General features: G+C 46.0%; 1 protein-coding gene and 1 long non-coding RNA gene across 2 annotated transcripts in view; one reads left to right on the top strand and one right to left on the bottom strand.

Annotated features, from left to right (window-relative positions):
• Positions 1-14,467, top strand: part of PDE8A (phosphodiesterase 8A) — a 2,294,608-nt gene that overhangs the window by 354,515 nt on the left and 1,925,626 nt on the right. The gene's annotated exons all lie outside the window — the stretch shown is intronic.
• LOC144826425 (uncharacterized) overlaps positions 1-14,467 on the bottom strand; it is a 122,024-nt gene that overhangs the window by 30,870 nt on the left and 76,687 nt on the right. The window lies entirely within an intron of this gene.

Raw genomic sequence — 14,467 nt, 5'->3', positions numbered from 1 at the left:
GCCCATGCTGGCCATGCCCCCCCATAAGCTCGAGAGCTAAAAGCAGGGCAATGGTCAGAAGGATAAGTTACTTACCTGTAATCCTAGTTCTCTTCCAGGGGTATCCTCATCAAAGTCATAAGCACTGAATATTCCCGCCCATGTGCGGGACCCCGGAAACAATATAAAAATATATATGTATAAAACACATATATCTCGCTCCACATATATGTATGTACATATATCATTTTTCTCACATCAATGCAGCCCCAAAACTGAGGCTAAACAATGCAAACACATATACATGAACTGCAATTAGTAAGGAATCAAAAAACACATTAGGTCAAAAAATCCTTGAACTTTGTGTTTTAATGAGTCAAACCACTCATAAATCCTGAAAATTGCTTATAAATAGACATTGTTAGCCCTCAGGCTGCATTGTAAAACAATATCATAGAAAATGAAACCATTTTCACAATAACTGGCACCGTGCCTTTAAGGCAGCCATGACCCCAGGCTTCCCATCATGCCTCAGGGGTGACAGTTAGGTCAGTTGTTCTTTGCATAACCCTGAAGACAGGGCTCAACCACAAGATTGAAAACAAAACAGTACCAAATCTCATTTACCTGGGGAGGCGGGTGGGTTGCTTATGACTTTGATGAGGATACCCCTGGAAGAGAACTAGGATTACAGGTAAGTAACTTATCCTTCTCTTCCAGGGGATCCTCATCAATAGTCATAAGCACTGAATAGAATAGCAAGCCCATCAACCACCTGCAGGTAAATGAGAAGTACATGACCCAACCAATCATAACAGCCAAAAGAAATTCTAGCTGTTAAACAGATTCCTCAGGGAGGCCTGGCCCACCTGGGTATCTGCTCTCGTGTCAGAATCTAGACAGTAATGTCTGGTAAATGTATGGACAGACCTCCAGGTCGCCGCTTTACAAATCTCAGACATGGGCACATCCTGCAGGTAAGCCGCCGTGGCTGCTCTACCTCTAGTAGAATGCGCCTTAGGGGAACCCCCTAAAGTATTCTGTGCCAATTGGTAAGCAAGCTTGATACACGAAACGATCCACCTGGAGATAGAACGTTTCGAGGCTGCATGACCAGTCCTGATCGAACCGTAGTTAACAAACAATTGATCAGAATGTCGAATAGACTTGGACCTGTCCAGATAGAACTTTAAAACCCTTTTCAGGTCCAGAGAGTGTAATGCCCTCTCAGCTGGAGTAGAGGGATTAGGAAAGAAAGTGGGTAAAGAGATAGACTGATTGACATGAAAATCTGATACCACTTTAGGCAGGAAAGAAGGATGCGTTCTAAGCACCACTCTGTTCAGATGAAAAAACGTATACGGTTCTTTAGTACATAGGGCCTGAATTTCGCTCACCCTACGGGCTGACGTAATCGCTATCAAAAAAGCCGCTTTCCAGGAAATATGCTGTAAAGAAGCTTTATGAATAGGCTCAAAAGGTGAACCCATCAATTTTGATAGGACTAGGTTCAGCTCCCAAGGCGGAGCAGGAGGCCGAACAGGAGGGTACACTTTCTTTAGACCCTGCAGGAAATCTTTTACTGCAGGAAGCTGAAAAAAAGAAGTTTGTGAAGGTGATCGCCTATAAGCTGTAATAGCGGCTAAATGCACCTTAATGGAGTTAAACTTCAAACAAGCTTTAGTCAGGTACAACAAGTATGGGAGAACTGCTTCTTCCTGACTTTTTACCGGATTGTGACCATTCTGCATGCACCACATATAGAATCTCTTCCACTTGCATGCATACGAATGTCTAGTGGAAGGGCGTCGTGCTTCTTTCAGAATGGCCATGCAGTCTTGTGGCAGCCCTAGATGGCCGTACTGTATGACCTCAGGAGCCAAGCTGCCAAGTTCAGTGACGGAAGGTTGGGATGGTGAATCCTCCCGTTCATCTTCGACAACAGGTCCTGCCTGCATGGAAGCCTCTTGTGAGGAGACACTGATAGGTGAAGTAGGTCTGTGTACCACCATTGTCTCGGCCAGTCTGGGGCAATCAGGATCATCGTTGTGCACGAGTGGTTCAGCTTGCTCACCACCTTCGGGATCAGCGGAAGGGGTGGGAAGGCGTACACAAACTGCCCCGACCAGTCCATTAACAGAGCATTCCCTCTCGTTCCTGGTCGATAGAACCTGGAGGCGAAGCTTTGGCATTTGGTGTTTTCGTCGTCTGCGAAGAGATCTATTGAAGGACGACCCCAAGACTGGAAAATGTCGTCTAGCACTTCGTCGTTGAGAACCCAGTCTTCTCTGTCTTCGAAGTGCCGACTTAGAGCGTCCGCCCTCACGTTCTGCTCTCCTGGGAGGTGGACTGCCTGAACAGACAACTTGCGAGCTAGAAGCCAATGCCAGATGCGCTGCGCTTCCAGAGACAGAGTCCTTGAGCGTGTTCCTCCCTGCTTGTTTAAATAGTACATCGTGGTGGTGTTGTCCGTCTGTACTAGAATCATTTTCTCCTGAAGCGAGGGAAGGAACGCTTTGAGAGCCAGGTGAACCGCTCTCAACTCCAGCAAGTTGATATGATAAGTGCTTTCCTTGGGAGACCACAGACCCTGCACTTGTAGGGGTCCCATGTGCGCTCCCCATCCTTGCAATGATGCATCTGTGATGATCGTTTGTGTTGGAGGCGGTTGATGGAAGAGAACCCCCATCTGCATGTTCTGTCTCTTTGTCCACCACTGGAGGGAAGATTGAGCAACCTCCGACAAAGTGATCCGATCGTCCCACTGATCTGAGTGTTGGTCCCATTTGTCCTCCAGATCCTGCTGAAGAGGACGCATCCGAAGTCTGGCGTTCGGCACTAGGAAGATGCAGGAAGCCATCGACCCCAAGAGCGAGGCTATCTTCCGCACCTTCTGGGACCTGTGGAGAAGAACTTGTTGGCACTTGAGGGCTATCGAAAACTGTCTCTCCTCCGAAGGAAACACTTTTCCTACTTCGGAGTCTAGCAGAGCTCCTAGGAAGTGGATCCTCTGAGTTGGTTATGATACAGACTTGTTGAAATTGACATGTAGACCTAGACGTTGACAAAGTTCTATGCATGTCTTGAATTGATTCCTTACGTTGCCTGGAGTTGGACCTTTCAACAGCCAATCGTCTAAGTATGGGTATACGAAGACTCCCCTGCGGCGTAGAGCTGCCGCCACCACTGCGACACACTTGGTGAACACTCTGGGAGCCGACTTCAACCCAAACGGGAGGACTTTGAACTGGTAGTGAGAGGTCCCCACCCGGAACCGAAGGAATCTTCTGTGATCTTGCCGTATTGGAATATGGAAGTACGCATCTTGAAGGTCCATCGAACACATCCAATCCCCCTGCCTGAGATGTGGATATATCTGATGATGATGAAACTTTTCTTTTCGTACATGCAGATTGAGTGTTCTCAAGTCCAGAATGGGCCTGTATTCTTCCTTCTGGCCCTTTTTTCCGACCAGAAAATACCTCGAGTACACTCCTTTCCCCCTTTGGGACACCGGAACTCTCTCGATGGCTTCTTTCTCGAGGAGTGTAGCTACTTCTGCTTTTAACCTTTGTAGCTGGTGACTTGATGTTGACATCGGGGAAACGTGCGGAGGTAGACGATGGAAACGAAGACAGTACCCATTCTGCAGCGTAGACAACACCCATTGATCTTTGGTGATGGCCTGCCACTCTGTCCTGTGATGCGCAATGCTTCCCCCCACTGGAGTGGGTAACGGCGCTGGGGGAAGTGAAGACTCATTGCTTCTGCTGCGCTTTATTGAAGTTGTTGCCTTGGCGCTGATTTCCATTTCCCTTGGAATTGCCCTTGCCTTTGTACTGTGTCTTTTGCTGGCCCTGCTGGTTCTGGCCTTTCTGCCATTGAGGGGTTTGAACCCTCTGCTTCGAATAACCCTTGTTGTTCGAACGGAATTTCTTCTTAAATTCCTTTTTCTTCTCGAGTCCCACCGCTTTGAGAGTGTCCAACTCGGTCTTCATCCGCTGCATTTCCTCATCCGCACTTGCTCCAAAGAGAGATGTGCCTGAAAAAGGAAGGTTCAGGATTCTTGCTTGAGCCTCCGGTTTTAATGCTGTGAGGCGTAACCAAGATGTTCTCCTTGCTGTAACTCCGTGCACATAGCCATGTGCCGCCAGAGTTGCCCCATCTGCTGCCGATCCTATAATCTGGTTGGAGACTTGACTGCCCTCCATCAGAACCTCCTCAAAGTCCTTTCTGTCTTCTTCAGGGAGCTTTGCGGTAAATCTCTGAAGCGAGTCCCACAGAGACCTGTCATACCTGCCGAGCAGGGCTTCCGCGTTAGAAACCTTGAGGAAAGAGGCTGAGGTGTTACACACCCTTCTCCCCCATGAGTCCTGCACCTTGCTATCCTTATCCGGAGGTACCGTGGATGAGGAAGCCACCGCATTGGATTTTCTTGCCGCCGTAATGATCACTGAATCTGGCGGGGGATCAGCTTTGAGGAACAGAGGATCCTCTTCCGGAGGACGATACTTTTTGAGAATCCTCGCTGGAACGGACTTCACCGTTGCCGGAGTGAGGAAGACTTCATTCACATGTTCCATTATACCCGGAACCAACGGCAACAACGGTTTGGGTGCTGATCTATGTTGCAGGGTTTCGAATATGACAGTCGTCTTGACTTGTGGAGCTGTCATCGGTACTCCCAGTTTCAGGGCTCCCCTGCCCAAGATATCTTGGAACGAGAAAATATCCTCAGTTGGAGACACTCTTGAGCGTGGACTGTTAGTAAGAGTCGGGGAGTAATCCCTGTGAGATCGTGTTCTCGACGAACTTGAAGAACTACTTGTCCTCCTGGACCTAGTTCTTCTGCTAGAACGCGTCTTGGAACGAGATCTCTCTCTGTGACGAGAATGTCTCTTGCTTGAGTGTTTAGAACGAGACCTTTCTCTGCGAAGAGGTTGGTCTCTATCGCTTTAGGCGCTCCGCCGTCTCCTTGTCCTTTGCCCAGTGGTGAAGAGGTCTATTACACCTTGGGGAAAGATGAACAGAAGGAGACTTGTGGATGGGATCCTTCTCAGGTGTACGCGACCGTTGAGGTCGTTCCGTTCGATCCTGTTGCGATCTTGCAGGGGATTCGGACCTCCCCCTATTAGATGCGCCGCCCCGTCCATCCGAGGATCTGCCACTCCGAGATGATGAGGATGATGAGGAAAGACTCACCAGAGATCCAGAGGGAGACCTTGAGCGAGATCTTTCTTCTGCAAGTCTCCGTCTCTTGGCGGGGGGATCCTGCACTGGAGATTGTTCCCCCTCCGCAGCCGATGCTGAACCTGGAGAACCCAACTGTGGCTCTAGGGCATGAGTCTGGACTAACAAGTCACTTCCCTTGTCCCGAACCACCTCCTTTGATTTTGTAGGAGTAACGTTCTTTGTTTGCGAAGAACTTCTCTCCCTGGATCTTTGTTGATCCCTCGACGGTGGTTGTATCGACGCCGAGCGCCGAGCAGGAAGACGCTCCCTCGACGTCGACCGTGATTTCTCCGTCGACCTCGGGTGGCAATGGCTGTCCTTCGACGTTGAAGGCTGTCTGTTCGACGTCGATGGAGGCTGTTTCGACGCCGATCGCCGTTGACTTGATGGCGACTGGGCGTGCCTCGACTCCAAATGCCGCTCCGACGTCGAACGCTCTCGTCCAGGCGTCGACGTTGGCTGCATTGACGTCGACCGATGATGTGTCGACAGAGGCTCCCTCGACGTCGAACGACCATGGCTAGTCGTCGACCGAGGATGGCTCGACGACGAACGTCGATGGACCGACGTCGACGGAGAATGCCTCGACGTCACAGCATGACGATGCTGTTTCGACGTCACACGGCTCGCCGTCGAGCTCTTCCGCTTCGACGGCGACCTGTCCCTCGACGCTGACTGAAGCGGAGGTACCTTCCATGTAGACGCTGAAGACATCTTCTTCGTCGCCGTCGACTGCTTCTCCAACGCCGATCCCGACGTCGAATGTGAACCAGTCGGGGCTCCTCTCGACGTCGACCGCGTCTTCCGACTTTTCTGCTTCTTGGGAGATCTTCCTCTCTCAGAAAGCCCATAAGCTCTAATCCTCTCTCGATCCTTAAGAGTCCTGGAAGATAAAACCTGGCAGTGTTCACAGGTTTTAGAGGAATGAGAGTCTGGTAGGCACAGGATACAGACTGAATGAGAGTCAGTCTTTGCCTTTTTCCTTCCACATGAAGGACAGTTGTTGAAGAGAGAAGGCATCTTTGACAGGAAAAATACCTTTTTTAAGCACAAAAAGTGTTCAAACAGCACTCTATGTCTAAAAGACGTCGAGTGAAGTCAAAAATTCTAGTAAAAGCTGAATATTTTTTGACAGAAAGTCAAAGAAAAGGAGCTGTTTCACCAGGGTCCTGACTGAAGGAGCCGGAAAGAACAACTGACCTAACTGTCACCCCTGAGGCATGATGGGAAGCCTGGGGTCATGGCTGCCTTAAAGGCACGGTGCCAGTTATTGTGAAAATGGTTTCATTTTCTATGATATTGTTTTACAATGCAGCCTGAGGGCTAACAATGTCTATTTATAAGCAATTTTCAGGATTTATGAGTGGTTTGACTCATTAAAACACAAAGTTCAAGGATTTTTTGACCTAATGTGTTTTTTGATTCCTTACTAATTGCAGTTCATGTATATGTGTTTGCATTGTTTAGCCTCAGTTTTGGGGCTGCATTGATGTGAGAAAAATGATATATGTACATACATATATGTGGAGCGAGATATATGTGTTTTATACATATATATTTTTATATTGTTTCCGGGGTCCCGCACATGGGCGGGAATATTCAGTGCTTATGACTATTGATGAGGATCCCCTGGAAGAGAATGTAGCATGCCAATTATGTATATGCCATTATAGACTCGCAAATCTTTTTATAGCAGTTCAGACGTCAGCCGAGAGCTGGGGTCTACATTTTAAGTGATGATAGTCTCTATATGTTAATTTGACGCATTAATCATACTGGGTTTTATATATTTATTGTTTAATCCTATCTTGAGCGAAACGCCATGGCAAAACACCATCTCGGTCGCCACTGCGATCTCTGTTGCAGTTTGGACAGTTTTTCACAAATATGTGATGTTGCAGGCTCATTCCTGGCCACCAGTATGTGATTGCAATTCTTCCAGAGAATCCTTTAGCTTAAGGTGTCTAAGACCCTCACCCATATGTGCGTCTGCTATTAACAATTTTCTCCTGTTCGTGTTTGGAATTACTCTATCCCCCACTCCAGGGATTTGAGCAAAAGGAACGGAGTTTGCATCGATTATGTATGTATAATTGAGTGGATAGGTGATGGGTAGCGCTGAGCAGTCGCCTTTTGATGACGTTTTCACCGCCAGCATGGTTTCCCCGTCAACGTATTTTCCTGAACGCTTTTTTGTAGCTACGGGAGCCGATTTAGTTGCTTCCGCTGTGGCTGTCTCAGCCAATAAATTCCCTGCAGCGTGAACGCCATCACGCTGATGACTCAATGAATGTATCACGTGAGTCTTTGCTAGTTCTTTCTGCAAAAGAACTACTTGTTCCCAAAGCGATTTTTGCTTTATTGTGGCACCTGTGTCATCTTTGTAACCGTTTTGAACCCAGTTCTGCAAATCTTTATTGTATGATTTGACGCAGTAATATGATTCGCACACTATTAGTGTCGGGAATTCGCGATCGGCATTATCTAGCGCCATTTTTAACGCTATTATTTCAGTTTGTTGTTTTGAATTATTTTCCACTGAATGTGTTTTAGTTACCAGAGGTCTCAATTTATCTTCGCGCCACACGTATTTAACAATTTCGCATGTGGCGTTATAGGCTTGTTTTCCCCAAACCGAGGGTTGTGCATGTCCGTCTGTATATATTACACAGGCGTACTGTCGTATGGGCAGAATGTCGATTGGCAGAGGGTATTCTCTTTCATATTCTAGATTTTTTTATTTTTTCATTTCCGGGTCAAAATAGTATTTCACTCTGTCTGTAGCAAGAGAATTTTCCCATTGTATCCATTTTGGATTTAATGCCACAGTAGGTAAATTACATAGGCTTGTTAATGCCTCAAAAGCTGATTCTGCTGTTCTGACTGTAATCCGTCTGCCGTCAGCTTGGTCTCTTTCTCTTGCTACAGCTGTTTGAACCGCATGAACAATGTTTTCCTTAATGCTGAATGTTTTTTCAGCTTCTGGGTACAAATGTGATTTGTATGCTATTGGTACCGTTTCTCCCTCATTAGAGGTCAGGTATGTGAATCCGCATCTTCCTGGGATGACCCGAATTACAAGGTTGCGTGTGTTATCACGTGTTTGCAATTTTGTTTTAGCTAACATATCTGTTTGCAATGATCTCAAAATTTCTGTGTGTTTTTGAGTCAAATTGATTGTTTTAAATCTGGTCTTATTAGGTCATAGAGAGGTTTAACCCTCTCTGCATAATTTATAATGTACGTTCTACCGAAATTCAGGAAACCTAGAATTGATTGTAGGTTTTTCAGCGTTCTTGGTGCTTGGATTACGGCACATTTCTCTAGGAAATGGTCTGCCAGGCTTTTGCCTTCACTTGATAATTCATATCCTAAAAACAGGACAGTCAGATGGGCAATTCTTGACTTCTTGAAGTTGAATTTGTAACCCTCTGCTGCGAACCCAAGTATTATGGTGTTCACTCTTTTCAAGTGAGTATCCAAGTCATCATCTGTTAGATAGATGTCATCGACATAAGATAATGCCTCATCATCATACATTTGTAGTAACTCTGTTACTCTCATTGAGAATAATCCTGGGCTGTTCTTGAACCCCTGTGGCAAACGACAGAAATTTTTCTGCGAGCCATTTATTGAGAAAGCGGTCAAATATCTGCTTTCAGGTGCTATATTTTGACAAAAGAATCCATTAGAGATGTCTAATATTGTTTTGTATTTTTTGCGCACTATGCTATTCATTAGTGCTGCACTGTGTGAGTTTTGTACTGCAAAAGTTTTGCAACATGAGTTAAGGTGTCTGTAGTCCAAAACTAGACGATATGAATCATCTGGCTTGGAGACAGGAAACAAAGGATTGTTCATTTGTGAGGTGCATGTTTCAATCACCCCCTGGTATTCAAGTTGATCTAAGATCTCCCTGACCTGTTTTTTAGCTTATTGCTTAATTGGGTACTGCCTCTGTGCAGTTGGTTGTGATTTTAACTGGATTTTGTGAGGAAAAGAATCCTCATCCCATCCCACATGGTTTTTATATAATGCAGGAGCTTGGGCTACTGCCCACTTTCTTGCAAATGTATATTTTTTATGAATTGGAATGTGATTTGAGAAGGCAGGCATAATCATTTCTTCGCCATGAGGGCACTCCCTGACAAACTCCGGTGGCCAGTCTTTTTCAGCTAAAAGGATGTCATAGCCTTTGGAGAGATTATCCCAAAATAGACCCCTTATTTTCCTAGTCTTATCTCCCTCTATACGTAATGTTATTTCGTATATTTTATGAGGTTTGCTAACTCTGGTGTCTGCAGTTTCCACCTCAATGTATTCATTCGTGTCCACTGCCTCCAGATGATTCATCAGGATCTTGCGAGCTATGCTCACTTCTGCTGCGCTGTCTAGCATTGTCTGAGCCCACTCTCCGTTTTTCAGCTGTGTCCTCAGTATCCTCGGCATGTTTGATTACTTTAATACTGGCTACCTTCTTTTTTGGAAATTTTAACTTTTTACTTTGATGAGCAGGTTCCTTGTCTTTGGACTTGAAGTGCTCTTCCCTTTGTTCTGACCGTCCTTTTCTTTCCGATTTCTGCGAGAAAGTGTGGAAAAGTAAATTTTGCCATGTTCTGTGTCCCTACGCCTCATCCATCATGTGTTATGTGTGCATGATCAATATGCATATGTTATTCCCCATTCTGATTGAAGACGCAATTACAGTTGTGTCCACCTCTGGTATGCTATTTTCCAGTCCTCGTGAATACTACGAATATCAGGCCTATGTAAGTAATGTTGCCACGTTTCCCAGTGTGCACGTTATTCAATTATAAAGTCCCCGTTTCCAGGCCTCAAAGGGCCCGGACCACAGTTTTCAGCTCCTGTCTCCTGAAAGCCTCGCTGAGGAGCGATACAGCCCCCACCTGTATCCTCGACCCTTCACTTACTTCCTGCCTCGCAGTGCCCGGTGCACCCCGGCTCTGCCTCTGAGTCTGCCAAAAGTATGTTATAGTTCCTGCTATCAGTTCAGTCCTCCTCCTCTGCATTCCTAAGCTACTGAACTGCATCAATAGTTTCCGTCATTGTCTAGCCTTCTCGTCTCCACGTTAGAGAAATACTGTATTTAATAGTCATTTAATATTCTTCACGCACTACATGAAGAATAATGCATGGTCCAGTCTTAGAATCAAGTTAGCTTCTCCCCTCATGACTTCTAGTTTATATCAACACGTTCCCTAAACATTAGATACCAGATAGGGTTTAAGTACATGTCGCTCCGACCCTCCAGACTCTAGTCTCTGCTCCTAGCACAGAGTTCGTAGCCCCCAGCTTCTCCTAGTAACACGTCATTGCTAGTTTCCGCGCACCATTAGGTTAGAGGTCCCGGCTCCTTAGGTAGCCCCCTCCAATGTGTCCGCCCATTCATGACATATTCTGTTACGTTTTGCATCACATGTCTAAGTAAACTCCCAGTTACACCTACTTTTACTCTTATCTCTCGCGACTGCTACGCGTCACGCCTTCTACTCCACCTACTGTTACGCCTACTGTAATGTAATGCTATGTGTTTGCGCTATGTATATAAGTCAATGTTATGTTATTAAATGTTAGCGCGCTCATCCCAGACCTAGCCCCAGCAGCTGCTGGGTCACCCTATGCAGGTTGTCCTGATCCTGTCCTTATGCTATAATAAACCTGCAGAAACTCCTACTACCTCGAATTTTGACTCTTATTTATTGAGCTATCTGTTATGCTATAAGTCTAGTCAAAAATAGGGTATTATTTATTTATTTACCACATAATGGCGCCCGAACAGGGACTTGCCCTTTCCCCACGCGTCGGTGAAGCCACGCCGACCCCCTGACCCTCTGCAGTCGTGACGGAACCATACTGGCCAAGTGCAGATATTTCTGCTTCAAGTATCCCTCAGGCCCACGGAGGAGACGGAGGAGGCGGTCCAGCATCCGAACGAGACGGTGGAGGAACGCGGCGAGTCCCGACCAGAGCCCAAGCCGAGAGTCCAAGGTCCGAGGTATCCGGAGGCCCACCCGTAACTGAAGTCCGAAGTCCGAAGTTCGTCGTCATAGTCCAGTCCCGTTCGAGGCCTTCCGTTCCGTGCTGCCCGGTGAGTACCATTGCTGGGGTAGTGTCTAGACAGGGTCAGTCTAAATTGACTCCTGGTCCGTGGGTTGGTGGTACCCAAGCCCACAAACGAAGTGTTCACCTAGGTGGATACGGGTCTTGATGCGTTCCTTTATGGGACCGGTATGTTCCGTACTGTTATAGCAGTGCATCCAGTAACTCTAGTCTGTTCCGTTCTCGAGAATTCTGTTCTGTTTTCAGTATTTTCAGGTAGTATTCTGTTCGAACTGTTATGTTATGATATTGTTTAATGTATTTCCAGTGTCGTGGTATGCCTGAATTGTTTTCCCAATTGTTATTGTTTTTCGTGTATTGTATTGTGTTCCGATTCAAGTTTAGAATGCCGCTCTTTTCCAAGTTACGTCAGTTAAAAACTAGAAAGGGTCTGCTGGAAGCAGCAGTTCCTGTTCCGCCTAGGGACAGTCCAGGTCACTTTATGTATCAGAAACATGGCATAAGCGCCATATTGTATCTAGATTTATGGGTAGAGTATACCAAACAGTTAGAAGAAAAGTATAGATGGCCCGTATCGGGTACATGGGATGCCGAATGTATCATGCGAGTAGAAGAAGCATTATGGAAAAAGAAAGCCAGACAGTCACAGAAAGATGCCATCGAGTTATGGCGTAAGGAAGCGCATAGAAGAACGGAAAAGGAAGTCAGAAAGTCGGAGTTAAGTAGAGAATCCCAAGAACGAGCTCAAGAAAGAGAATTAATCGAGATAGGTGAACAAGTCAAAGCCGAACAGTCAGACAGACAGAGGCATGCCCTTATTAAGGGTATGTATCCTCTCCTTGCCGAAGGCTTGCCAAAAGCGACCCCAGAGGCACCCAGTAATTTCCCGCCACCATTAGTTCCGACCAAGCTACGTCACAAACCGACCGCAGCTGATATTTTTATTTCGTCCTATTTGGACGACACAGTTCCAGAATATGCAAATCCAGTTCGCGCTCCACCTGTCCCTGTAAATCAGGCACTTCCAGTTCCTCCAGACACCGGAGTACCTGTTACGGTACCCCCGGGTCAGCCTGCTATACAAGTTCAGCCCACGTTACAATTACCGACCCTGCAAGCACGAAGAATGTCAGTCGACGATTCTAGTCTAGGGGCCGCAGGAGGAGGTCCTCCTCAAACCCCGCCGCCACACAGGCGTTTATCAGCACTCGAATTACATGCTCAAGCATCACAGCGTACTCCAAAAAGTAATAAGTCAGTTACAGAAATCAGACAAGCCCTTGAATACATTAAGCCCTTGCCGAATGCGTCTATGACGCAGTCCCAGGCGAGTATAATATGGTTTTATATTCCGTACGCGTAAGAAGGGTGACCGAGTATCTAGTCACCTTACCGAATATGAAAGAAGATCTAGACAGAATATATCGTTTCATCCGTACAGGGGATGATCCAGAAAGTATTGGCGAAATTATGTCTCAAAGGAAAGCCGAGATTCAGCTCATGGTATTAAAGTTCCTGATCAATTGTCTAATAAGAGAACAAGATTATCCGTCTAAAGATCCCGCCGAAATGAGAATCCTAACAAGGTGGAGTGATAATATAGCCGAGGGTAAGCACAAGACCATTAGTGCCATGGAAAGTATGTACAAGAAAATTCGTAAAGAAGTAATAAGGTTACACGAACAGCGTAAAGCAGCACAAGTAAGCGAGAAAGAAAGTATCTCTGATCCTGAAGAGGAAGACGAGAATCCCGCCAGAATAGCGTATGTAGGAAAATCCAGATTTCCAGATCGCCATTTACGTCCAGAACCTAAGTCTATTTTTCATCATCCAGCACCAGAACAAAGCTCTTTAGAACAAGTATTTCAAGCTACCGATCACATTCTGAAATCACGAGTCGGTTATAGCGAATTAAGTACCATGCACGAACAAGAACTAGCCCGATCAGCAGTCCGATGGATTACTGATTCTACCACTTTTCCAGACGAAGTAGTGGCACAAATGTTTCTGAAACTGCCCCCAGCCGAGCAACGACTGGTGGGTATGTATATGATCCAGCACCTCATTACCCTGTATGAGGGTCAACATTCTGATCCAGGCCCGTTACATGATATCCTGAACGAGTTACTCCAGTACAGATGGAGAGGTCTAGGTACCGATTTAATTAGTGTCATTCTAGAACAGCGTCACAAGTATAGAACGTTCCTGAACCCGCATTTTGTTCATGTCTCACCCCCAGAACATAAACCATTCTATATAGACAGACAGAATCCGCTACGAGAAGTCCACCCAGTCCAAGGGGCGGGTGGCGTAATGCAACGAGTGTTTGTATACACTCCGATATCAAAAATGGAACTTCTTGAAATGAAGAAATTAATTCCCTGTCATGACAAAGATCCAGCAGGGTTCCATAGAGAATTAAAAGACATGCTCCGTATGGGAGAATACACTTATCCAGATGTCATTAAAATGTTAAAGGTCCTGCTACCCGCAGGGGTGTATGAAAAGTTAAAGGAAAAAGAATGGGAGGTGGGAGAGAAAAAGATCGATTGGGCAGCTCTAGAAGCTGAAGACAAGGCACGAGTACCAGGTACCGGTCTTGGAGATAAATGTAAAGAATTACCAGAATTATTGATTCAAGTTTTACCCAGATTATTGACAACTAGGAAAGAAGACTGGGATGCAATCTCAGCCTGTAAACAGAAACAAGATGAAGACATTAGTGATTTTTATTCTAGATTCGAGAAATGTTTCAGTATTAATAGTGGTCTCAAGACAAGTAGTGAGTCATACCCTCATCTCTTCGTTACCAAATTAGTCGAGAATTCAAGTCCACAAATTAAAAACCGAGTTTTGAAAGTCGAAAGCACCTGGCAAGCAAATACTCCGTCCCAGATGCTCCAGATGCTCCAATATCACCAGAATAGAATCAGAGAAGAGCAAGAACACGAAAGAAAACGTATGAAAGACACGAAAATGAAAGTGCTAGTTGCACAATCTGTTCCTCAAGACAGTCAGAAGAGGGGTCCGAATCAAGCCAGTCATCCTGCGGCTCCCGTTAAAGGGACCTGCAATTATTGTAAACAGCCAGGTCATTTTATAAACGAGTGTGCAGTTCTGAAGCACAACATAGCTACTGGTAAGACTAAAGAAAGACCACGTCCGCCGAGACAAG

This window comes from Lissotriton helveticus, chromosome 3_2 (assembly GCF_964261635.1).
Source record: "Lissotriton helveticus chromosome 3_2, aLisHel1.1, whole genome shotgun sequence".
Lineage (NCBI taxonomy): Eukaryota > Metazoa > Chordata > Amphibia > Caudata > Salamandridae > Lissotriton > Lissotriton helveticus.
This window is presented reverse-complemented; position numbering and strand designations above follow the sequence as displayed.